Source organism: Aquarana catesbeiana, linkage group LG01, assembly GCF_042186555.1.
Source record: "Aquarana catesbeiana isolate 2022-GZ linkage group LG01, ASM4218655v1, whole genome shotgun sequence".
NCBI lineage: Eukaryota > Metazoa > Chordata > Amphibia > Anura > Ranidae > Aquarana > Aquarana catesbeiana.
Window position 1 is genome coordinate 59,580,816 of NC_133324.1, and position 27,693 is coordinate 59,608,508.

The 27,693-nt window shown below is 44.7% G+C and overlaps 1 long non-coding RNA gene and 1 pseudogene across 1 annotated transcript in view; one reads left to right on the top strand and one right to left on the bottom strand.

The window, feature by feature from the left end:
- The window catches only part of LOC141131604 (uncharacterized), a 145,488-nt gene that overhangs the window by 44,455 nt on the left and 73,340 nt on the right, over positions 1 to 27,693 (top strand). The gene's annotated exons all lie outside the window — the stretch shown is intronic.
- On the bottom strand, positions 12,221 to 12,353 carry LOC141124431 (U2 spliceosomal RNA; annotated as a pseudogene).

A 27,693-nucleotide genomic window follows, 5' to 3' on the forward strand; every position in this document is an offset into this window, starting at 1 on the left:
CTGCAGACATAATGCAAGAGATGGTCAGAGACTGCAGACATAGTACAAGAGATAGTCAGAGACTGCAAACATAGTACAAGAGATGGTCAGAGACTGCAGACATAATACAGAAGATGGTCAAAGACTGCAGACATGATACAAGAGATGGTCAGAGACTGCAGACATAATACAGAAGATGGTCAAAGACTGCAGACATGATACAAGAGATGGTCAGAGACTGCAGACATAATACAGGAGATGATCAGAGACTGCAGACATACTACAGAAGATGGTCATAGACTGCAGACATGATACAAGAGATGGTCAGAGGCTGCAGATATGATACAAGAAATGGTCAGAGACTGCAGACATAGTACAAGAGATGGTCAGAGACTGCAGACATAGTACAAGAGATCATCAGAGACTGCAGACATGATACATAAGATGGTCAGAAACTGCAGACATGATACAAGAAATGGTCAGAGACTGCAAACATGATACAAAAAATAGTCAGGGACTGCAAACATGCTACAGAAGATGGTCAGATGCTGCAGTTATGATACAAGAGATGGTCAGAGACTGCAAACATAGTACAAGAGATGGTCAGAGACTGCATAGTACAAGAGATGGACAGAGACTGCATGAATAGTACAAGAGATGGTCAGAGACTGCAGACATACTACAGAAGATGGTCAAAGACTGCAGACATGATACAAGAGATGGTCAGAGACTGCAGACATGATACAAGAGATGGTCAGAGACTGCAGACATGATACAAGAGATGGTCAGAGACTGCAGACATACTACAGAAGATCGTCATAGACTGCAGACATGATACAAGAGATAGTCAGAGACTGCAGACATACTACAGAAGATGGTCAGAGACTGCAGACATGATACAAGAAATGGTCAGGGACTGCAAACATGCTACAGAAGATGGTTAGGGACTGCAGTTATGATACAAGAGATGGTCAGAGACTGCATACATAGTACAAGAGATGGTCAAAGACTCCATACATAGTACAAAAGATGGTCAGAGCCTGCATACATTGTACAAGAGATGGTCAGAGCCTGAATACATTGTACAAGAGATGGTTAGAGCCTGAATACATTGTACAAGAAATGGTTAGAGCCTAAATACATTGTACAAGAGATGGTCAGAGACTGCATACATAGTACAAGAGATGATCAGAGACTGCAAACATACTACAGGAAATGGTCAAAGACTGCAGCTATGATACAAGAGATGGTCAGAGACTGGCTGCGTTTGATGGGCACAGTGGCTGCATTTGATGGGCACAGTGGCTGCGTTTGATGGGCACAGTGGCTGCGTTTGATGGGCACAGTGGCTGCGTTTGATGGGCAAGAGATGGTCAGAGACTGCAAACATAGTACAAGAGATGGTCAGAGACTGCAGACATAATACAGAAGATGGTCAAAGACTGCAGACATGATACAAGAGATGGTCAGAGACTGCAGACATGATACAAGAGCTGATCAGAGACTGCAGACATGATACAAGAGCTGGTCAGAGACTGCAGACATACTACAGAAGATGGTCATAGACTGCAGACATGATACAAGAGATGGTCAGAGGCTGCAGATATGATACAAGAAATGGTCAGAGACTGCAGGCATAGTACAAAAGATGGTGAGAGACTGCAGACATAGTACAAGAGATGGTCAGAGACTGCAGACATAGTACAAGAGATGGTCAGAGACTGCAGACATAGTACAAGAGATGGCCAGAGACTGCAGACATGATACAAGAGATGGTCAGAGACTGCAGACATCATACATAAGATGGTCAGAAACTGCAGACATGATACAAGAAACGGTCAGAGACTGCAAACATGATACAAGAAATAGTCAGGGACTGCAAACATGCTACAGAAGATGGTCAGAGGCTGCAGTTATGATACAAGAGATGGTCAGAGACTGTAAACATAGTACAAGAGATGGTCAGAGACTGCAGACATAGTACAAGAGATGGTCAGAGACTGCAGACATAATACAAGAGTTGGTCAGAGACTGCAGACATAGTACAAGAGATGGTCAGAGACTGCAGACATAGTACAAGAGATGGTCAGAGACTGCAGACATGATACAAGAGATCGTCAGAGACTGCAGACATGATACATAAGATGGTCAGAAACTGCAGACATGATACAAGAAATGGTCAGAGACTGCAAACATGATACAAAAAATAGTCAGGGACTGCAAACATGCTACAGAAGATGGTCAGAGGCTGCAGTTATGATACAAGAGATGGTCAGAGACTGCAAACATAGTACAAGAGATGGTCAGAGACTGCAGACATAGTACAAGAGATGGTCAGAGACTGCATGAATAGTACAAGAGATGGTCAGAGACTGCAGACATACTACAGAAGATGGTCAAAGACTGCAGACATGATACAAGAGATGGTCAGAGACTGCAGACATGATACAAGAGATGGTCAGAGACTGCAGACATGATACAAGAGATGGTCAGAGACTGCAGACATACTACAGAAGATGGTCATAGACTGCAGACATGATACAATAGATGGTCAGAGACTGCAGACATACTACAGAAGATGGTCAGAGACTGCAGACATGATACAAGAAATGGTCAGGGACTGCAAACATGCTACAGAAGATGTTTAGGGACTGCAGTTATGATACAAGAGATGGTCAGAGACTGCATACATAGTACAAGAGATGGTCAAAGACTCCATACATAGTACAAAAGATGGTCAGAGCCTGCATACATTGTACAAGAGATGGTCAGAGCCTGAATACATTGTACAAGAAATGGTTAGAGCCTGAATACATTGTACAAGAGATGGTCAGAGACTGCATACATAGTACAAGAGATGAACAGACACTGCAAACATACTACAGGAGATAGTCAAAGACTGCAGATATGATACAAGAGATGGTCAGAGACTGGCTGCGTTTGATGGGCACAGTGGCTGTGTTTGATGGGCACAGTAGCTGCTTTTAATGGGCACAGTGGCTGCTTTTGATGGGCACAGTGGCTGCGTTTGATGGGCACAGTGGCTGCTTTTAATGGGCACAGTAGCTGCTTTTAATGGGCACAGTAGCTGCTTTTAATGGGCACAGTGTCTGCTTTTAGGCGGGGCACAGTGTCTGCTTTTGATGGGCACAGTGTCTGCGTTTGATGGGCACAGTGGCTGCGTTTGATGGGCACAGTGGCTGCTTTTAATGGGCACAGTGGCTGCTTTTAATGGGCACAGTGGCTGCTTTTAGGTGGGGCACAGTGGTTACGTTTGATGGGCACAGTAGCTGCTTTTAATGGGCACAGTGGCTGCGTTTGATGGCACAGTGGCAGCGTTTGATGGGCACAGTGGCAGCGTTTGATGGGCACAGTGGCTGCATTTGATAGGCACAGTGGCAGCGTCAGATGGGCACAACAGTGGCTGTGTCTGATGGGCACAGTGGCTGTGTTTGATGGGCACAGTGGCAGCTTTTGATGGGCAGAGTGGCAGTTTTTGATGGGCAGAGTGGCAGTTTTTGATGGGCACAGTGGCAGTTTTTGATGGGCACAGTGGCAACTTTTGACGGGCACAGTGGCAGCTTTTGATGGGCACAGTGGCAGCTTTTGATGGGCACAGTGGCAGCTTTAATGGGCAGAGTGGCAGCTTTTGATGGGCAGAGTGGCAGCTTTTGATGGGCAGAGTGGCAGCTTTAATGGGCAGAGTGGCAGCTTTTGATGGGCAGAGTGGCAGCTTTTGATGGGCACAGTGGCAGCTTTAATGGGCAGAGTGGCAGCTTTGCTGGGCAGAGTGGCAGCTTTAATGGGCAGAGTGGCAGCATTATTGGGCAGAGTGGCAGCTTTTGATGGGCAGAGTGGCAGCTTTAATGGGCAGAGTGGCAGCTTTGATGGGCAGAGTGGCAGCTTTAATGGGCAGAGTGGCAGCTTTTGATGGGGCAGAGTGGCAGCTTTTGATGGGCTGTGGGCACAACAGTAGCTGTGTTTGATGGGCAGCACAGACTACTTACTTCCAACTTCCTTGACCAGCCTGGACGCCTGGTGCAGACAGTGCAGGGACAGGGAGGCAGGCAGCCGCAGATCCGCTCTCTCTGGGAGGATTTCTTCCTGTTCCTCTTCTCTTCTTCAGACCAGCCAGCACAAGTCCGCTGCAGCCCCTCCGGCTCCGCTCCCTCTTCTTAGCCACACTCACGCTGTCTGAAGATGGCTGAGGTGGGCGGACCTCCGAGCTTCTTTACTAGCCGCGGAGGCGGCGTGCAAGGAATGCTGGGGCGGCCGCGGCGCGCTCTGAATGCTGGGGCGGCCGCGGCGGCCCTGAGTGACGTCACTGTGCTCCACAGCTAGACGCCGGCCAAGCGGCCGGCGATTCTAGCTCGGCGCCCCTCTTCTAAAGAGAAATGACAGCGCTGGGGTGCGGTGCACCCCATGCACCCCGGCCAGGATCGTCCCTGAGCATAAGCCCCTGGTTTCGGTCACCCTTTCTTGGGCTGAATTGTCCATCGAGATACAGGCTCTAATCGACTCTGGGACTGCAGGCCTTTTCATTGATGCTGCCTTTGTATCGAAGCACTCCATTCCGCTGCAGCTTCGTGACACTCCACTTGCCATTGAGGCTCTTGACGGGAGACCTCTACAGCCTGCCCATGTGACTCATGAGATCTTGTGACCGCTGCTTTGTCCCAGAGAGTTTCCGCACTGCCATGCTTGACTTACCATTCTCCCAAGGCTGCTGGCCACCCTGGGAGGAATCAACTCTTTTGGGCCATTTCCCAACAACTCTGGTGGCCTAGTCTACGTGCTGATGTAACCGCCTTTGTAGCTGCCTGTTCCGTGTGTGTTCAGAGTAAGACTCCACGACATCTTCCAGTGGGCCTCCTACAACCCATACCCAGTGGAGCGAGTCCCTGGACCCACCTGTCTATGGATTTCATTGTGGAGTTACCCGACTCCAAGGACAACACAGTTATCCTTATGGTGGTTGACCGGTTCTCAAAAATGTCTCATTGTATTCCACTTCTAAGGAACTGGCTTCCATTTTTGCTCAGGAGATCTTTCGCTTACATGGGCTACCCAGGGTGATTGTCTCGGACAGGGGTAGTCAGTTTGTGTCCCGGTTCTGGCGAGGCTTTTGTGCACAGTTAGGAATTCAGCTTGCCTTTTCCTCTGCGTATCACCCGCAGTCTAATGGGGCCCCAGAACGAGCCAACCAGTCCTTGGAGCAATTGCTACGTTGCTATATTTCTGAACAACTGGTCAGACCTCTTACTGTGGGCAGAGTTTGCTCACAATAGTGCCTTGAATTCAGCTTCCCGATTGTCCCCGTTTATGGCGAACTATGGTTTCCAACCTTTCATGTTGCCTGAATCATTTGATCAGCAAAGTATTCCTGCGTTACAGGAGCATTTCTGTGGTCTTCGTTTACTTGGGCACAAATCCAGGAGGCTTTGCGACATGCTAATGATAGGTACAGACTCCATGCTGACCGCAGCCCCCTGCCTGCGCCTTGCTACCAGGTTGGGTACAGGGTCTGGCTGTCATCCTGCAACCTCCGACTTCATGTTCCCTCACTGAAGTTCGCACCTCGGTTTATTGGGCCTTTCCGTATTCTTCACAGGATTAACCCAGTGGCTTACGCATTAGACCTTCCGTCTAATATGCGTATTTCAAATGTATTTAATGTCTCCTTATTAAAACCTTTGGTCTGCAAGCGCTTTACCACCTCGGTGCTACGTCCTCACCCTGTACAGGTTGAGAACCATGAGGAGTATGAAGTACAGTCTATTGTTGACTCCCATAGGTTCCGTGGGCGCATACAGTACTTGGTGCATTGGAAGGGGTATGGTCCGGAAGAACGCTCTTGGGTCTCATCCTCGGACATACATGCCCCTGTCCTCCATCGTGATGTCCATAGATGTTTTCTCCTCAAGCCTGGTGGTCCTCCGAGGGGGAGTGGTCATTGAGGAGGGGGTACTGTCAGGTCTGGGCTCAGCCTGACCCCTGACTTCTGGCTTGGCTGACAATCCATTCCGGTTACTGAACTTTGGCTATGTTTTGACTACGTTTGTTCTTTTTACTTTTATTATTAAACAAGTGTGATTTAACTGTACTTCTGTCTCGGCCTGATTTCATGGTTTCTGACAAAAACACAATCAAATACACAGAGTTCCATGCAGTGATTCTAACTCCCAATATATACTGTAAATCCAGCAGCTTAAACTATAGCTCTTCTTTAGGGATGAGCCGAACACCCCCCTGTTCGGTTCGCACCAGAACATGCGAACAGGAAAAAAGTTCGCTCGAACACGCGAACACCGTTAAAGTCTATGGGACACGAACATGAATAATCAAAAGTGCTAATTTTAAAGGCTTATATGCAAGTTATTGTCATAAAAAGTGTTTGGGAACCCGGGTCCTGCCCCAGGGGTCATGGATCAATGCAAAAAAAAGTTTTAAAAACGGCCGTTTTTTTTTTTTTAATTTTGGCCAGGGTTCCCCTTAATATCCATACCAGACCTGAAGGGCCTGGTATGGAATTTAGGGGGACTCCCACGTCATTTTTTTTTTTTAATTTTGGTTCGGGGTTTCCCTGTGTTGAATTCCCATGCCGTTTTTATCAATGAACTTCTATGTGTATTGTCGGCAATGCAATAGCCGCGGGTAGTTTTAAATGGAATTTTTCCTTCGAAATGTCATTTTGCTGTCAGACTGTTCTAAACACGGGAAACATGCGCCCCTTTACAGGCATACTATAGACACCCCCCAGGTACGAAATTTAAAGGGATATTACACTTTTATTGTTTGACTTTAAGCATTATTAAAATCCCAGGTCCCCAAACACTTTTTATGACAATAACTAAGCCTTTAAAATTAGCACTTTTTATTTCTCCCATAGACTTTTAAAGGGTGTCCTGCGGCATTCGAATTTGCCGCGAACACCCCAAATTGTTCGCTGTTCGGCGAACTTGCGAACAGCCAATGTTCGAGTCGAACATGAGTTCGACTCGAACTCGAAGCTCATCCCTACTCTCCTCATAAGATGAGCCACAGGAAAAAGGTCAAAAATGTTATTCACTTGTGTCACTTAAGTGGGATACATACTATAGGAAAATCAGGGCGATTGATCGTTCGATTTTCCTCATTGTTTCACAGCAAATCGGAACCTATGAACGAAAATTCGTAAGAAAATTCTCGTACGACAAAGGCTTTTTTTTTTTTTTTGTTGTTTATTGTTTCTGATCATGCGCAGTCTTTCTTTTCTGATTTTTCTTGTACGGAAATGGTACACATTAAACAAAAATCGTTCACTCTGTTCCCGTACGAGAACATTTTTGGAGTTTGTCACTTAGGGAATTCTCATACGAAAGTCGAAATCAGCTGTCGAAAGTTGTGTACACACAGTATCAGAAAATCGTACGAAAATTCTTTGGACGAAAACGATTTTCTTAGGCCCCATTCACACCTGAGCGTTTTGTAGCTTGAAGCCTGAAGCTGCAAAACGCTGGAGGGGAAAAAATCAATTATTCTCTAAGGAGATGGTTCACATCTCCACTCTAAAATGTCTGAAGCCAGAAGCTCCAAAACGCCTGAAGCTCAAAATTTCTGGAAATTTTTTTTTGGCAGATTTGGGTGTTTCTCTGCTTTTTACATTGGTGACCTTTTGACCTGTAAAAATCACAGCAAAATCGCGCGACTTTCTGCCTGAAAACGATACGCTCAGGTGTGAATGGGGCCTAGTGTGTGCGAGCCTTAAGTCACTTAGGGCTCTCACAATGAGGGACTAATCCTAGGTCTGTGGCAAATGAGGCAAGATCAAATGCAGATCTGCTCTTAGGATCAAGGAACCTGAATACAGTCCTTAGCATTACTCTTCTGCCGGCTAAGTTGGGGCCCATTAATAAGATATGTCTGTGGTGTGAGTAGTTATAATCCTGCACACGGCAGGATGGGCTAAAAAGATGGAAGGGATCTTTATTAGACATGTGCCATTGTTGATGTCAGTGGGCGGAAGAGTGCCCCATCATTGGTGTCAGTGGGCGGAAGAGTGCCCCATCATTGGTGTCAGTGGGAGGAAGAGTGCCCCATCATTGGTGTCAGTGGGAGGAAGAGTGCCCCATCATTGGTGTCAGTGGGAGGAATTGTGTCCCATTGTTGGTGTCAGTGGGAATAACAATGCCCCCCCATTTCTGATGTTAGTTGGAGGAATAGTGCCCTAAGGGCCAGATAAAGTCAAGTAAAGGGCTGCATCTGGCCCCAGGCCACAGTTTGCAGACCACTGTCCTAGAAAATAAATAGTAAAACCAAAACCATAAATGTAATATATTGCAGCTTATCAATCATAGATGTGATGGCTGCATTAGTTTTCTTTCTTAGGCTTTTTTTTCTTCTGTTTTCACCTGGTGATTTGCCCAGGAACACACTTCCTGTACTTTGGATGAATGAGCACAGGAGGCACATTTAAACAGCAGCATCTGGGTGGAGAGGAGTGTAAGATGTACTAGCAGATTTAAATACGCTAACAAATTGAAGCCAAACTCAAACTTAGACTTCATAATCAGTTACAGCAAATTTTTTTTTCCTTTTGGGATAAAGGTTTTACATAAATAAATAACAGCTGGTTACTGTAAGCACCCCTGCTAGTGGTAAATGGTTTGTCTAATCTCTGTAACTGATGCATTCTGCTGGAGAGCCTGTTCTTTTGAAAAACAACAGACTTACTGGCTGGATCATCAGAAAATAGAAGAAAGGAAGCCTAAAAAGGAAAACGAATGCAGCCGTCACATCGGAGATTTGGCAAGCTGCAATATAATAAATGTATAAATGTTTACTTTCAGGTTTAATACTGCTTTGTTTGCTCTGAAAGCTAAATACGAAACCAGAAGGCCTGGAACATGAAAACATGTGTGCAATTAACATCTCCATTGTAAAAACATAGTGGTGAACTGAAAATATGTGGATAAATCACCTTTTACCCACTTGCCGACCACCCTTTAGCAGTTTTACAGCTATAGGGCGCAGCGGCTGTGCGCCGGATCATATATATATATATATATATATATATATATATATACGTGATACCACACTTCCGTGTAATGCCCGCCAATGCATGCATGCCGCCGGCGGCTCGCATAATTATAGCGGGAGCCGATCAGCACGTAATGCAAGATCGATGTCCGTCGGCACCCGCATATCATTCGGTACACAGGCAGAACAGCAGTCTGCCTACAGTATATAAACAAGGCAGATTGCCGTTCTGTCAGTACAGAAGGCATGGATCCTGTGTTCCTGTAAAGCAGGGGCACCGATCTATGCCTTCCCCTAGTAAAAGCACCCCCCACACAGTACACAAACATTGGCACGAGGCACACCGTTAACCCTTTGCTCATCCCTGATGTTAACCCTTTCCCAGCCAGTGTCATTAGTACAGTGACAGTGCATTTTCTTTGCACTGATTTTTTTTTTTTTCTTTTTGAAAGCCCATGGCGTGTGAAACACACTCAAAAACTTCACCCGGTGCCGAAAAAAATGTGTACACACATAAAAAGTGAAACACAAAAAAGTGCAACGGGTGTACACAAGCCCTCTAAAATCAGGGGGCCTTGCCCTGATCCCCCGGGGCATTAGGCTCCAGAGGGGCACTGAGGTAGCTACACTTGGTCCATCTGACCGAAATCCAGACGGACCCCTTTCTCTGGAGGATCTGCTGAAACAGACCCATCCAAGTACTAGGTGGGGCTTCCCCTGAAGGGAGACCCCATGAGAGAAGGCAAACTAAGCCAGAAGGCCATGTCCACCCTCTCCCAAGACTTTCAGGGCAGGCCCGAGGACCTACACCCTACCAGCCACACGTGCAAAATTGTGCACAAACATAAAAACAAAAAAAGTGACAAACATGGGTTTAAATAAAAGGAAAGTGGAGAAGAAGGAAGTGGAGAGGAGAGTGAAAAGTGGTCATTGTGTGAAACAATGACCAGGCCCACCGGCCAGAAACCAAAATTCCTCTCGTCCCAGCCAAAAGGCCCAGCCCAGGAGGCAGGTGGAAAAAATAAAGTGTGGTATGGTGCAGTGACCGTGGTGCCATAAATCAAAGAGACCCTCACTCACAGGGTTTTTACGGCACCCCTGGACTGGACACTCCAGGGGCACAAACACCATGGGCTTCTTTTCAGGTCTGACTCTCAGCCAGACCAGTGCGGACCTCCATCCCTACCAGATAGATAGTCCTTCCAGGTTTTCTCGGGGAGAGCCGACTATAAAGCAGTCTCCACCGGTGTTAGCCTTTCTAGGCCTCCATCCATCCTGCAGATTTGCATAGCACCACCCTATTTCCACTCCAGGGCGACGCCAGCTCTTCCTGACAGGAACAGCGACCACACCAGTCCTAGCCAGAAGGCCGGGAAAACCCAGTCCTTTGGCCAGACCAAGTGCAGCACCCATCCTCACCAGTAGCACCCTTCAAGCCTGCTCAGACATGACCATCATTGGCCTCTATATTCTAAAGCCTCATACACGTGATCAGATTTTCCAATGGGAATTGTGTGATGACAGGCTGTTGGCGGTAAATCCAACCTTTGTACACTCCATTGGACAATTGTTGTCGGATTTTCCGCGGACAAATGTTGGATGGCAGGCTTTAAAATTTTCCGCGGATAAATGTGTGTTGTCGGATTTTCCAATTGTGTGTACACAAGTCCGTCGGACAAAAGTCCAAAGTACAAACACACATGCTCGGAAGCAAGGACGAGCCGGAAGCAGACGGTTTTGTAAACTAGCGTTCGTAATTAAATAAATTAAATTATGAAATCTCGAAATGCAGCTCACATTCTCTTCTTCTTTAATGGGATAATAATGAAGCTGCTTTGCTGGTGATACTGATGGAGTTATTGCAAACGAATTTTCAAAGGCTTTTATTTTCTAGTGATATCAAGAATAATATTATTATGCTTTTTTTTGGGGCAAGTTACCACAACACCATTATCCCGTAGTTTATAAGATCAAAGATACAACTATGTTGGTGTCCCTTGTCAATTTTACATTGTATTTTTTAAAATGTAACTGCCTACTCCCAAACTGTCATTTGAAGTAAAACACATAGCCAAGTATTAGGGCTCTTTCACACGGGGGATCCGTATGTCCGTTTTTCATCCTTCCGTTTTCGGATGAAAAACGGACATACATGTATCCCTATGGAGCGTCGGATGTCAGCGGTGACATGTCCGCTGACATCCGACGCCGCTCCGATCCGAAAAGTGTAACGGAGGAAAAACCTACTTTTCCATCCGTTTTCGGATCGGATCGGGTGACGACGGACACTACGGTCCGTCATCATCCGATCCCCCATAGGGGAGAGCGGCGCTCTGACAGGTCCGTCGCTGCACAGCGTGCAGCGATGGACCTGTCATCTTTCTGCTCAGCGGGGATCGGCGGAGCGATCCCCGCTGAGCCAGCGGGTGTTCACGGGGCGGATCATCACTGATCCGCCCCGTGTGAAAGAGCCCTTATTCTCCACAATTTTTTTATTGTGCTTTAAAAAAAGAAAACAATTAAAATTAGACATGTTATCTGCCAATAGAACTTAACCAAAAAGTGCATTCTATGCATCCAAAAATATAGAAAATATAACAAATCAAATCATTATTATTCAACCAAAAAATAAAATAATAGCCTCATGCATGTGTCCTGCTTCTTAAAATAGGGGGTCAACAATGCCAAGAGTTGGTGAAAGCAGGGGTCCGTCATCCGGAGATCATTCCAAAAATCATCTGGATTATTCTCCTGGAGCTCCCGCAGCAAAGGCATATGACATAATTGGTCACGATTAATAAAGCAACCAATTTTTGGTCCAAGAACTCCTCGTGTTCCTGGACTGGCCAATAATAAATAACACGTTCTGTCTTCTGATTCCGCAACATGTCTGGTTGATGAACGGCCGTTCAGAAACTAACTGAAAAGCATGAAATGAAAAGCGCAAACTGAAAAGTGCTAAATGAAAAGTGCGAATCAACACTCACCAAACTTCTACTAACACAAAATTAGCAGAAGGAGCCCAAAGGGTGGCACTAAAAATCCGAAAAACAAGTACGTCACAACGTTCGTGTTTGTTGGCTGACAAGTCCTTGCTGTTTTGTATGCAAGACAAAATCAAGGCACAAGGCACGCGCCTTTGGACAAAAGTCTGAGGTTTTGTCTGCAGAAAATCCGATCGTGTGTACGAGGCTTAAGAGCGCCTTAATGTGACCCCTACCGAAACAGGTCGTCCAGATGCAATTATACCATCAGATTTGCATAGCCCTCCCCTTCGGGAGTAGCACAGCGCCTCCTCTGGCAACTGATAAGAACAGATACTACACTTGATCTTTGCCAAATGGCCGAGAAGCGTACTGAACATACTGCTGTAATGCGTGTACTGACATCTAGGAGGAAACTGACCATTTTCTGACCATTTTCTTTGCACTGATCACTGTATTAGTGTCACTGGTTCCCAAAAAAAGTGTTAAAAGTGTCAGTTAGTGTCCTGATTTGTCCCCTGCAATATCGCAGTCCTGCTATAAGTCGCTGATTGCCACCATTACTAGTAAAAAAAAAAATAATAATAAAAATTCCATTAAAAAATCCCATAGTTTGTAGACGCTATAACTTTTGTGCAAACTAATCAATATATGCTTATTGGGATTTTTATTTTTACCAAAAACATGTAGCAGAATACACATTGGACTAAATTTATGAAGAAATTTGATTTTTTTTTTTTACTGGATATGTTTTATAGCAGAAAGTAAAAAAATATTGTTTTTTTTTTTTCAAAATGGTCGCTCTTTTTTTGTTTATTGCGCAAAAAATAAAAAACACAGAGGTGATCAAATACCACCAAAAGAAAGCTCTATCTGTGGGGAAAAAAGGACATAAAATGTTATTTGGGTACAGCGTCGCATGACAGCGCAATTGTCAGTTAAAGTAACCCAGTGCCGTATTGCAAAAAATGGCCTGGTCATGAAGGGGGGTAAATCTTCTGGAGCTGAAGGGGTTAACCTGACACAGTAAAAATAAAGCCTAAGTGCCAAAAGACATGGTTAGTAGCTAAGTTCCCCATTATTTGTTGTATTTCGTCAATGAGTCACTGCTTCCAGACACATTTAAACCGCCCTCATGTTACTTCACCCAATCATTACGTGGCTAAAATTCTCATTTGCGGTGAGTCAAGTGTGTGGTGAATGTCTATGGTCGTGAGAGAGCGAGAATCTATAGCTAATTATTAATCAACCCCTTTCTGTCTGTAGGCAGGTTGCCCACATAGGGAATGTTTTCTGTTAGTGAGACAAGCTGCCCAGGCTGAGAAGGGGTTAAACCTGTCTCTGCAGTTCCAAGTTTTTTTTAGCTCTGCCCTCTCCCCTGTGTTGTAAATAAAAGGGGGAGGGCTCTGCACACAGAGAGCTGCTGTATGGGAAGAAGGCACAGACAAGCCTAAAGATGTCATCTCCAGTCTTTGGTCCGCACCTGCGGTAAAAGATGACTGCTGCGCCTTGCAGCCCATCAGCATTCTCCAGCATCTGGAGAATGACAAAATGGACTAGTACCTTGCAGAGGTATGCCTGGGCAGCCATTCAGTTGTAGTTAGAGTTAAAAAATGGACTCATGTTCATATTGGACTGTATTGCTAAAGAACTTTTAAGTAAAGTGGCATCAACTGTCCTGTTCTGAAGTTATTCAAGGGGTGCATGTGGGTCCTGGTATATCAAAAGAACCAGGGTCTCTAAAAAGCAATACGGGCTTTATAGTAACACCACTACAAAAGAGTTAACCACTTCCGGACCGCCGCACACCAATATACATCCTGACTTTGAAGAGGAATATCGTTTTTATGCCCCTGTATCCTCTTCTTCGACCAGCGGTTCGGTTTCTGATAATAGTGGTCTCTATGACGGATTTGCCGCAAGATCACTTTTATCAGCGGCTGAAGAGACCCCCCCTTGCCGCGCTCCGGTGACCTCCGACGCTTACCGGAGCCGCCGGTAGCGGCAGAGGCGATTGGATCCTTCTTGGTGTTAGAGACGAATGAGGGGAAGCCCCCACCCGTCTCCATACCATTGCAGGGGGGAAACGACGTCAAAACGTCACTTCCGCCCATAGCTCTTAAAGGGACGTTTTTTAATTTTTTTTTTAAATGACAACTTTTTTAATTTATTTTTTTTATTGCATTTTAGCGTAAATATGAGAACTGAGGTCTTTTTGACCCCAGATTTCATATTTAAGAGGTCCTGTCATGATTTTTTTCTATTACAAGGGATATTTACATTCCTTGTAATAGGGATAAAATTGACACAATTTTTTTTTAAAAGAACAGTGTAAAAAAATAAAATAGAAGGTAAAATAAATAAGGAAAAAAATAATGACTGGACCAGTAAAGGGCCCTATATCTGTGATCAGCTGTGTCTGAAGGATCACAGAGTGCACAGGATGCACGCCCCAGTGGGCATGGTTCTCTGAGAACGTCCGTGGATGCCCTCCCAGAACTGGAAGACTGCGCTGTAACCGTCTTTTGGCTATATTGCGATCGGGAAGAGGTTAATGTTAGATTTTTCATATGACCACAGTCTCCATCTGGTCCTATACATAGATGAGTGCACTCTGTATGAAAGGTCCCCCTGCATGCAGGGACAGAAGGCCCCGCTCACACATCCACAATCCCTTTATTAAGATGCCTCAAACAGATGCCCTGTGCTGAGGATATGTCATAAATGTTCTCCCTTTGAGGGCTACTAGTTGACACTTTGCACGGCTGATAGCTCCCAAACCAGACTGTCACTGACAGCTCTGGTCACCATTATTGAGTTTTCTGACTATGTGATCATTGCAGCTCTGACATGGTGACCCCATGCAAGCTGAAGGCTTCACTGAAAAAAAAAAGCCTTTGGCCTGCAGAAGCCACTGCATCCTACAGCTGTATTTGTTAGACATTTGTTTTATTAAGAAAAGATAATAGTGAATTCATACTTTTACCTACATTCTTTGTGCTACAAAACCGCTCTCTTTCCTATCTCAGAAAGTTGTGAGGTATGTAGAGCTTTTAAGGCTGGTCATAGATGGTTCCAATCTCGGTCAGTTCAACAGGAATTGGCTGAGATTTGAACCATGTATGGGCAGGCTGAATGTACCAAGTTGATCTATCAACTTGGGTACAACCAGCCTGCCGGATTTTACCTGTGGTTATGGCTAGTGGCTAGAAGCTGCTCCTGTTGGTAGAATACAATGGCTTGCGGGTAGGGCTGGGAGATTTTCTTTTTAAAAAAAATCTTCGATTTTCTTAAAAAAAACTCGATCCACGATTCGAATCGAGTTTTTTTATTTTTTTTTGGACACCGAGCCGGTCCTGAGGAGCTGCGGGCATGAGTTTTTAGGCAAGGCCGCGGCTTCGGCCTAGTCCGCAGCGTCCGGCCTCGCGGACTAGGCCGAAGCCGCGGCCTCACCTAAAAGCTCCTGCCCGCAGCTCCTCAGGACCGGCGCGGTGTCAGCGCCGGTCCTGGGGAGCTGCTGGCAGGAGTTTTTAGGCAAGGCTGCGGCTTCCACCTAGGCCGAAGCCGCGGCCTCGTGTAAAAACTCATGCCCGCAGCGGTGAAAAAAAAAAAATCCAAAAAAATCGATTTGCTTACATTTTGAATCGATTTGACCTCTCAACTCGATTCAAGATTTAAATCGATTTTTTCCCCAGCCCTACTTGTAGGAGGGATTCCCCTCGTCAACACCGTCTGTATTGCAGGGGAAATCAAGATAATTTCTTTCCTGCAACTACAAGAAATTTGCTCCATGTGTGGGCTGCTTAAGATTGGCTGGTAAGGGTGGAGTAGATTAGCTACTACGATGATTGCTGAGATAAAATATCAACCAAACATGGAGAGCTTTGCTTTTAATGCACCAACTCATTGGGGTTGATTTACTAAAGGCAGCTAGATGGTACACTTTGCAAATGCAGTTGCACTCTGCAAGGGATTTTGCTCAAGAGCTTAGTAGTTGAAGCAAAGCTTCAATTTGCAAAGAATACCCCAATTGCATGCAAAGAAAAAAAAGCATTTTGCTTGCATGATGGAAGTCAGCCGAGCTTCCCCTCATTTACTAAGCTCCGGAGCAAATTCCCTTGCAGAGTGCAACTGCATTTGCAAAGTGCACAGTCTGTTTGCCTTTAGTAAATCAACCCCATAGACTTGCATGGTGAGAAGGAGAAGTAAATCACAACCATTATGTAGCTGAGTTTGTGTGTGTAATAAGCAGCCCTCAAAATTTCCACTTGCCTGCTCGTATTTGGCGAGTGGAAATAAGCTGAGGGTGAGTGTGGACAGGGCCGGCAGTAATGAGTGGCGCCATACACTTTGCAGGCTGCTTACTGTATAGCCAGTGCCCCCGCCTCGCACAGGCCCGCAGAGTGGCAATTTCAATGAGTACTGATGCCTGACCCGCAGCTGTGGATTGGAAGCAGTACATGCAGTGCTGGCACAAGGTCATGTAGAGCCCAGGGCGAGCACGCCAAACTGCCCCCCCCCCCAAGATGCATGAGCATTATGTGTCAGCAAACAACCCCCAAGTGCTCAAAACTGAGAATTAATCTGCATGATTACCCCTAAGCATAAATTCCCTCCTCCCAGTACAAATCTTTGCCCTCCCGCCCCCCCCCCAAAAAAAAAGACCACCCCTCCTAGCACAAATCCTCTAATTCTAAAATGTTCCCTCCAAGTACACATCCCAACCCACTCCAAATCCCCTTCTTCCAGCACAATTCCCTCCCCAAACCCCCCTCCTAGCACAAATCCCCCCCCCCCCCCAAAAAAAATGTTTTCCTCCTAGCACAGCGCACAACTACCCCCCCCCCCCCAATTATCTCTAATAGTACAAATCCCCCCCCAAAATTGTTTCCCTCCTAGAACAATTCCCCCCCCCCCCCACCATATCACTTCTTCTAGCCCAAAATCCCCCAATCCCCCTTCCTAGCACAAATCCTCTTCCCCCTATCCCCCTCCCACCACAGATCACCCTAAATCACTATTCCTAGCACCCCACCCCCCCAAATTTCCCCTCCTAGAACAATTCTTACCCCCTGCCGACCCCCTAATTCCCCCTTCCAACACAAATTTCCTTCCCCCCAATCTCCTCACAGTAGCCTCCCACCTCACATGAACCTCAGTGCATGCAAAAACAGATGTTTATTTCTCTTAACAAACTTTTTTTGTGGAAAGAGGGTTAGGGCCAGGACTCCCTTGGGTAGCTGCAAGTTCAATTGGCAGACTCTGAGACTTCAATAGGAGGACAGCCATGCAGGGAAAGGCCTCCAGCAAGAAGCCACAACTGCACATGCAGGAATGCTGTCTCCTATGGCAACAGTCTTTAACAGTTCCTAACAAAGTGTAACAGTTCTTTCACCTTCACTACAAATTTTCCTTGTAGTTCTTCAGCCCACTGAGCTCCTGGTCTCTCACTAGACCCTCTGATTCACTGCCACTGAATCCCTTGAGCTCCTCCAATCTTCACGGTGGTATCTTCCTCAAGCGTCACCCCCGCCTCTCTGCTGGGTCCCTAGCTTGGCACTCCTGATACTTCTCAAGCTTCACCTCACTGACCTGCTCGGTCCCTGGCTTCACACACAAGGCTGCTCTGCAACCGTCACCTCCGCTGGTTGGGTCCCCGACTTGATCACCGCCTGAAGTTTCCCGATTCTCCACTGTGCCTGTTCAGTGAGAATACTGCTCTGGTACTTGCTTCAGTTACTCACTGTGGTCCCTGGTAAAAAGGTGACTGGTCCCTTAGTGGCGTCAGCTTCCCTTTTACCTCCGACCACTAACAGGTTCTCCGGCCGGCAAAACCGTAACTTCTGGTTGGACTGCGAGCCACAGTCTCAACCCTGCACTGCTCTTTTGCTTCTGGATAGGCCCTCAGACAGCCTAGCAGCCATATGCCCCCAGGATAGGCCCATTCTCTGGCCTAGCAGCCTGGGGCACATGACACACATCCACCCAGACAGCCGTCCAGGCGACACAGAACATAGATCACCTGACTCCACCCGAATATATAGTCTCTCCCAGCAGGCCAAGGGATTCAAGAAAACCCCTGCCCATTGGCTGAGATACCCCATATACCCATAACCTGACCTTGGGTTACCCGTCTCATATCTAGTACCACCAAGTACCCGACTACCTAGCAGTAGAAGAGAAAAGTGTAACAAGGCCAAACTTAGGGAGAAATCAACGTATCTCTAACAATCAACCAGGATAACTACTCCTGGCAAGTAAACTTGTGAGGAGCATCCCTGCCTAAACTCCAGGGTGCTACATCCTGCCCCTGCCCAAAAAACTACATCTCGGAGTTTGCAAAAAAAAAAATAATAATTTGAGCTCCCAAGCCTGAGATCGAATGTCCTGGCAAAAACTGGGATGGGTGGGGAAACAGGGAAAGAACAACAAGTAGCAGGGTATGTGGCATACCACATGAAATAAATATGGTATTAGACACATGAGATAGTAGATCACATATGACAAGGAGATATCAAAAATAGTACAATTTTAAAAGTAAGCAAGATCAATGGTATTGCTTCCTAACTATCTATCTAATATATACAGTAATAACAAGATATAGAAAGGGTTAGCGTTGTCGTCCGGTTAGATCCCTGTCTCCTTAGCCAAGGAAGACGCACCGACTCAGCAACACCTGAAAGAGTAAACAGCAATGCAAATGCATCCTATCCTATTGTAACACAGTGCAATATATATATACATACGTGATTGAATAGTTTTCAATTGTCCTCAGCCGAAGACAGCATGGCAGTGTAAATGCACACTATAAACGTCTACATTATTTACATAATGAAAGCTGGCCCCATTCTCGCTGACAATGCCACCCCTTTTCCTAATCAGAATAGAACTTCAGTAGTGGTTTTATCAAGTAACAGTCCTGACACATAGATGAGTCCATTATTTGAAGAAAATAGGCAATTGCCCCTTTATCACAGCCTATTCTAACTACCGTATTTATCGGCGTATAACACGCGCCGGCGTATAACATGCACCACAAGTTTAGGAGGGAATTTTAAGGAAAAAAACTTTTTAAGGAAAAAAACTTACATTTAAATGCCCATCAATGCAGCCTTATCAGTGTCCATCTCCAGCTTTGTCAGGTCATTTGCAGCCTTATCAGTGTCATTTGCGTCCTTATCAGTGTCATTTGCGTCCTTATCAGTGTCATTTGCGTCCTTGTCAGTGTCATTTGCAGCCTTATTATTGTTATTTGGAGCCTTGTCAGATCATTTTCAGGTTTAAATATGGCGCCGCTGCCGAGATACACAGAGCCGGTCTCGGCTCTTCTCGGCTCCGCTCGTAGTCCCGCCCAGTCCCGCCATTGGACCTGTGTTATGTCCATCACAGAGCGGGACTGGGCGGGACTACGAGCGGAGCCGAGAAGAGCCGAGAACGGCTCTGTGTATCTCGGCAGCGGCGCCATATGAGTGACTGAGCGGAGCCGAAAAAAGCCGACATACTTAGCCGAGTGTACTCGGCTAGGTTCGGCTAGCTCCGCTCACAGTCACGCCCAGTCCCCGTGTTATGTCCATCATAGGGCGGGACTGGGCATGACTGTGAGCAGAGCTAGCCAAGCCTAGCCGAGTACACTCGGCTATCTATGTATATCGGTGGCCGGCTCGCTCCACTCACAAAAAGCAGGAGTGATCGGCGGGGATCGGCGTATAACACGCACCCGTGATTTTCCCCTGATTTTAAGGGGGAAAAAGTGCGTGTTATACGCCGATAAATACGGTAACTACACACCCTGTGTCCATGGCATGTTTGCCAAAAGCACCAATACTTGTTTTAATGATCATGGTATCACTGTGCTTGATTGGCCAGCAAACTAGGCTGAGATAAACATCATAGAGCAGCGGTTCTCAACTCCTGTCCTCAGGACCCAGTAACAGGCCAGATTGTAAGTATTACCTTGGGGAGATGCAGACTAGAACACTGCAATCACTGAGCAGCAAATTATATCACCTGTGATGTATTTCAGTTATCTTGCAAACCTGGCCTGTTAGTGGGTCCTGAGGACAAGAGTTGAGAACCACTGCCATAGAGAATCAAGAGGAAGATGAGAGACACCAGATCCAACAATGCAGGCGAGCTGAAGACCGCTATCAAAGCAACCTGGGCTTCCATAACACCTCAGCAGTGCCACAGGCTGATCGTCTCCATGCCATGCCGCATTGATGCAATAATTCATGCAAAAGGATCCCCGACCAAGTATTGAGTGAATACTTTACTGTACATGGACATACTTTTCAGTAAGCCAACATTTCTGTATAAAAAATCCTATATTTTTTTTTTATGGGGTTATGTAATATTCTAATTTTCTGAGAAAATGAATTAAGAGTTTTCACTAGCTGTAATCCATAATCATCAAAATTAAAATAAAGAAATGCTTGAAATACATCACTCTTTTCTATATAAAATATATGAGTTTCACTTTTTGAATTGAATAACTGAAATAAGTGAACTTTTTGATGATATTCTAATTTTACGAGACACACCTGTACATCTGAACATATTAAATGACAGATTCTCAACAAGGAGTGAATACTTAAAGGGTACGTCTTTTTTTAAAGCACTATTTCCAAAAACAAATGCACATATGGGTACACAGCTTTTCACATCGCACAATCACAGTTGGGCCTTGTGCTTTGCCCTGCTGTTCTCCTTTCTTATGAGCTGACCAGAGTTGTGTTGGAAATTGGAGCCGCTTTGCATCTCCAGAATGACTTTGTACCTCTGATATAGAAATTATATAACTAATATAGGACAATTTCTGCATAGTCAGGTAATTGTGGTCTGTGGTGATCCTGTAATCCGATTACACAGCTATAGCAAGAGCTGGAGGAATGATACTAAATACGAGGACTATTTTTGTACCACGCAGTATATATATATATATTTATATATACAGAAGATTGTGGGCAGCTGCATCATAAAATCTGTGTAATGATATAGCCGCTGAACCCTACAGCTATGTCTAGCATATGCGCAGCTGTCACCTGCGGCACCTATATCCCACATGCCATTTCACTAGAAGACAGTGACATCACTCTGCCTTGAGATTACTCCTTGTCATTGGTTCTCTTCTTAATTAATAGTACCATTACATTTCATCTAAAACTGTCTAATTAGCCACTCTTTTTCTTTTCCTAAGGCTCGATTCACACCTATGCATGTTGCTTTTGAGCGTTTTTGGATGTTTTTTTTTCATGCTTGGCACGTTTTTGAGCAGCGTTTTTGTAGCGTTTTTGCGGCGATTTGCGTTTTGCTTTTTTTTTTTGTTTTGTTTTTTTTTCATTTTTTTTTACAGTCTTAAAAAAAAATTACAAAAAAAAAAAAAAAAAAAAACGGCAAAAACGCACCAAAAACGCACCAAAAACGCTGCAAAAACGGTGCACTTGCGTTTTTGATGCTTGTCCATTGAAATCCATTACATGCAAAACGCTGCTTTTTGCATGAAAAAAAGTCCCCGACCCTTTCCGAAAACGCAGAGATACAAAAAAGCATTGATGTGAACATGTTCCATAGGAACCCATGTTAAAAAATTCCCATGCATTTCTGCAAAATGCAAAATGCATCAAAAAACGCGCTAGTGTGAATGGAGCCTTAGACTGGAATTACTAATGAGGAACTCTGTTCTAGACAAACTTTTACCCATATACAGTATATTGTCAAAAGTATTGTGACGCCTGCCTTTACGCGCACATGAACTTTAACCACTTAATGCCCCCTTAATGACCAGGCCATTTTTTGCGATACGGCACTGTGTAGGTTTAACTGACAATTGCTCGGTCATGCGACGCTGTACCCAAACAACATTTATGTCTTTTTTTTTCCATAAATAGAGCTTTCTTTTGGTGGTTTTTGATCACCTCTGTGGTTTTTACTTTTTGTGCTATAAACAAAAAAAGAGCGACAATTTTGAAAAAAAACAATATTTTTAACTTCTTGCTATAATAAATATCCAAAAAAAAATTTTTATTTATCAGTTTAGGTCAATATGTATTCCTTACCTATTTTTAGTAAATAAAGTGTAGCTTCTAATAGCAGAGTTAATAACATACCGCATTAAAACACAATTCTTGGCAAATAAAAAAAAATGATCCCTTGCAGTGGGGCTGTGTCTACAATGTTAGGGTTAAGCGGGCCATATATAGATCGAAATTCGGCTGCTTCAGCAGGCACCCGACAAATTTCGACCCATGTATGAGCAGGATGATTGTACCCAAGTTGATTGATTAATCAACTTGGGTACAACAGCATGACGGATTTTTCTACATACAGTTACTGCCAGTGGCTATAGCTGCTAGCAGTAACCATTGTATTCTGCCGGCCGGGAATGCTCCCCATGCCCCCCACTGGCAGAATACAATAGCGCAGCGGGAGGCATTCCCCCAACAACACTGACTGTGTTGCGATGCATACTAGCACATGCTATATGATTATTGCCTTGCAGGAAGAAACTTTTTTTTACATGAGTTTACTACCGCTTTAACCCTTGCAGTTCAGGCACAGCCCCACCACAACAGGTACTTTTTTCAGCCCGGAGTTCAGCTTAACAGTGGCTGCTGGTCCTTGAACACCCGTCGCTCTATTGTCAGCCCTCCAGCCCCGCACTTCCTCCTCGGCGACTTCCTCTGCAGCCAATGCGATCTGCTGGCGGTGTATCTGTAGGAGTGTCAGCTACTGTGAGAATCGGCGGCCCTGCTGCCCTCCCTGAAGCTGAGTGGATGTGGTCGGCAGGGATAAACTCCAGGTGGCTCCCCTGGTGCTCAGCGTGGTGGCTTCTCCATTGACCCGGTCTTCGGCCTTCCATCCTGATTGGCCGGAGCAGGAAGTCGATTCGCTGGGATCGCAGGATGGGAGGGCTTGGGGCACAGTGCTCTGTGCCCCAAGGACAACATAAAGCTACACCAGGCTACAGTTTTTTGTTGTTTGTTCCTATGGCTTCTGCCTTTTTTTTTGTTTATGTTACTGTGGATCTGCTGATATGACCCTTCCTTTTTTGAACGCTTTCTTCACAAAGATTATCTTTTATTTTTTGATAAGTGGATTATATTTGCTATTTTTGCTCCACGTGGAATTGTACGCTGAGAGCAACCCTCCTGAGACCACTTCTTTGCTCTGTTTGGGTTTAACAAGAAGACGGCAAGTTCTCAATCTTTCATGGACTTTTGTATGATGTATAACCTACAATATTTTGTTTTGACCATTTACTAACAGAAGTGCCATAGGAGTTATTTTCAAGACATGTTTATACATGTACACAGTAGCACTTTTTGGATCCATAGTAATCCTGGAACTGTACAAACACATTTAGGACTGGTTTTTTTTTTTTTTTTTTTTTTGGATCATCCGTTGACCCGTGGGAATTCAACTTGTCTAAAGGTGATTTTTAAATATAACAGCTCTGTCGATGAGAAGGACTTTGTGGTTCAGCTCGTCACTCTTCTGGATATATGGTCATATATTTTTGTTTGATGTACCACCAGTTCTATTATTTATATTGCAAGATATTTTCTAAAATACAATATATGTGAACAATCTTGCTGGGATTGATCTCTTTGAACACATATCAAGTGACATATGTGGTCTTGCCTTCGAAATACCACAACCTATTCATCTGTTGTATCCTGTCATCTGCTGTAACCTGATGTTCAGAATAAAATCCTCTGTGGATGAAGGTATTTGGTGAGTTTAAGCTTTCTGATGAGGATTGTCCTCAGTGATTATATCTTATACAGGCCAGGCCTCGAGGTTTCACAAGGGATAAATCGCTTCACAACAATCGGAGTCAGAATAATATACAAATTTTAAAATCACAAAAAAAGTTTTTATTATACATATACCAAAATTAAAACAATTTGAGCATAAAAGCCATAATAATGAAATTCATGTGGTCATAATTTGTGTATAGTAGTTTCTGCTCAAGCTAATGTACACATATTATGACCACATTACAGACACGCTGCAGGGGGGAGCCAAAGTGCCTCTGACGCCAGGATGGGCCAGCCTCCAAAAAAGAACAGACCACAGCCACAGAGTTCACAAGTCAGGGACAATGATCCCTCCCCCTACCTTCTCCCCCAGCAGCTGATTGGGCACTCGCTCCTACTCAGAACATCCCTAAGGTAGAGCCTGCTTCTAGGCTTGCATTGTGATTGGGTGGGACTCGGGGAGGGGCTGTGGCCAGCCTTGGAAATGATGACACCCAGCATGCCTTCGCTGGTGCACAACTCTCGGAGGGAGGTACGTGTGCTTCAGCCTCGGACATCATACACCACAATACACCCTGACATCAGGAGAGTCTCCTCTGTTGTAAGGAATGAGGGGAGGTACAGGGGTAAAGAAGATGATGGTAAAAAGGAAGGTGGGGATGAGGATAAAGTGTGATTATGGAAAGACAGAGGGAAAGATAGAGGCTGCTGGAGGAATGAGGATGATAATAAGGAGAGGGATGAAGATGGATAATGTGATGATAATAAAAATTTGACTTAGGAAGAGCACATAGAGAATTCAAGGAAAAGGGTGATGGCTGGGTTACAAAGCAGAGAGAACTGAGGATGATTCTGAAAATGAATGGGGATGATTATAGAGAGAGAGGCTGGAGATGAGGATAGATGTGTAATAAGAATCCAGGGGTGAGGATGATTTGGTTACAGTGTAGAGAAGAATGAGGATGATGATTATGGAGACTGAAGTTGGGGATGAAGATAGTTATGGAGAACTACAAGGATGATGGAGTTACATTGTGGAGAGGGATGAAAATGGCTCTATGGCTATAATTATTTATAGTTATTTATTATATTATAATTTTTGATTTCATTTTTCAAACTTTATCATACCCGGGATGTCTACTAGACTCTTGTTTGGACAGATTTAAGTGAGTTATTCCTAAGAATTACAGGCCCACAATATAAAACGCCAAATTTCTGCGCAAAATAATTGTACCGCTTTCAGCACCTAAAATCTGAAATAATCATACTGCCAGGGAGGTTAAAGGGCTAGATAAATTTGTTTTAAAATATAATAATCCTAATCGCAATCAGTGCAATCCCTATGTGAATATTTAAAAAAACGAAAAATTCACGTTCTGCCAGCTAAAACACTAAATAGTGATTAAACCCCACTTATTTAATATAACTTATAACTCAATAGTGTAGCGCAAAACCTTCAAAACACAATTATATAACCCTAAATATATCCATTACCAAAATACAAACAAGTGAAGATAAAAAAAAAAAATCAAATATAGAAACCTCCCCCTCCCCCTAAAAAAGTTCCAATAGTACAAATAAAAATAGTCCAGTGATCATAAAGTGAATCACTCCTGATGCTAGGGGTTGTATAGAATAATGAGGCATGTATTGTTTCACTTCAATTTTTTTAGCATCAGGAGAGGGTATGTAAGTTTTTTCTTTTTGGATGTTCCCTGTTTCATGACGATGTATTTTACAGTTTTCGGGACTGTCTGGAAGCGGGTTCAACACACACACTTCCGGTTCTCGCAGAAGTGATGGTATACATGATGTTGCTATGGCAATGTGGAAGTGTATTATTTAAGGGCTCGTATTGATCGGCTCCCCACCTACTGAGGAAGCCCAGTTAGGGAGCGCAACGCATCTAGGAGGGAGGAGCCGAACCTGTGACATCACACTGCTTCCTCGCCGATACATGGTGGTGAGCTGGCTGATGACAGTTATCATTTAGCACTTTGTCATTTTGTTTCTTGCAAGTGTGTTCTATTGTGGGTGATCTTAATAAACCTTTAAAAACAGAGTGCATTATGTTTGTGCCTTTGTAATTCATGTGATGCACATATGGGGGCTATATGATTACACTGGAGAGCAGATGGTGTGCCAATCCGGAATGGACTGAAGAGGATTAAAAGGGTGTCTCCCGAGGAGCTACTGCACTGAGATTATAGAGAAGAACATGTGTTTATATAATTAAAGTGGTTGTAAAGCCTCAAGGTTTTTAACCCTAATGCATTCTATGCCATATCACCTGTAACACCTGGGCACTGCCATGTCACCAACACCTGCGCGCCGCCAAGTCACCAACACCTGTGCACCTCCATGCCACCAACACCTGGGTACCTCCATGTCACCAATACCTGGGCACCTCCATGTCACCAATACCTGGGCACCTCCATGTCATCAACACCCACCTGGGCACCTCCATGTCACCAGCAACACCCGGGCACCTTCATGTCACCAGCATGCGTGGCACGACGTGATTGGCGGCCAGGGCTGCTGTCTGACAACAGAAACGCTGGGTCCTAGAGGCGTTGTGTTCCGATCGGGCACATCTGGTTAGTATAACCGATCTAGTGCTGTCACACTACCGCTGGATATGCGATCTGCATTCCGCAATTTTTAGGTTACAGTGCCCTTGCCCACTTGTTTTTAACACTTTCTGGAGGGATTCTGACGTCATATTGACGTCACAGGGAGGGGGTGTGAACCTTTTTTTTTCATCTTTCACATGTTTTGATTAGTGACCATTATATTTATATTCTGCTTTTAACACTGTTGCACTTTATCACATGCCTGACGAAGGGGTCCTGCGCGGCTCCAAAACCTTGCACCTTCCTTTGTGATGTGATCTTTTTCATTAAAACTTTTTGGAGGAAAGACGACATCAATTTATGATGAAACGTGCGTAGGGCGGTCAGGACGTACTGACGCATCGCGTGTTAGTTTCCCGGAGAGTCACAGGCGTTCGCAAGCCAGCTGGCTATTTTGTGCTTGCTTTTACCTTCTATTTTGTAAGTGTTACTCCTTTTTTAATTAAACATATATTACGTTATTACACTATGGATAGTCTTCTTTTTTCATGCCCTGATGTCATGGCACCGGAGGGCCCCATCTATCTATTACATCTGTACCGGTCCCGGATCAGTGTCCCCTGGCAGTGTGTTTTCTGACATTCCTTGTAAAGGCCCTGGCTGGGTATATAGCCGCAAGCTTATTACTGCTTGCCTCTGGTAAGCGCGCATTTATTTTGGTGTCTCACAATCACTGGTGATGGAAGATTGCACATTTCCAGTTTGAGCTCACCTCACAAAATTTTTTGCATTTTGGATTATTATGCTTTTTATGTTTACTAAATCAATTTTTGTTAACATTTTCTTTCTATTATTTTATATCTATTTTTGCACGGTTTACACTGTTATCACATCATTGTGATATTGTTTCACATTTTTTAGCGCAGCTATTAATTATTTAGTTCACTGGGTATATGATTGTATTTCATAAATTAGCTGCTGCTTTTTTGTCCATTTTTTTATTTTTGTTATAATAGGAGTGCGGTATATTTCTTTTTTCCTACTTCAACCAAATTACATACAGGTACATGATTTTGCGTGAAGTGGTGTTGTGGAAAACTTTATATTAATGTATTGTCATAAGAGTCTCCCAGTGTCTGTTCCCTTTGCAGCCCGCTCTAAAGAGCTGACTGGGGCAGACTGACGCTGGTTGAGACCTGTTAGGTAGTGGAAAACTTCCTGGTGCTTGTAGAGAGGTGTTTGCGGAGAGAGGACATGTCCGCCAGCAAAGGGCCCCTTTTCAATGCACAGAACGATCGTCTGGTGGGGGTGTGTTCGCTCTGCAAAGACATTATCGGTTTAGCGGTTGTTTGCTCTTGTCACCCCTGTATGCCTGATCAA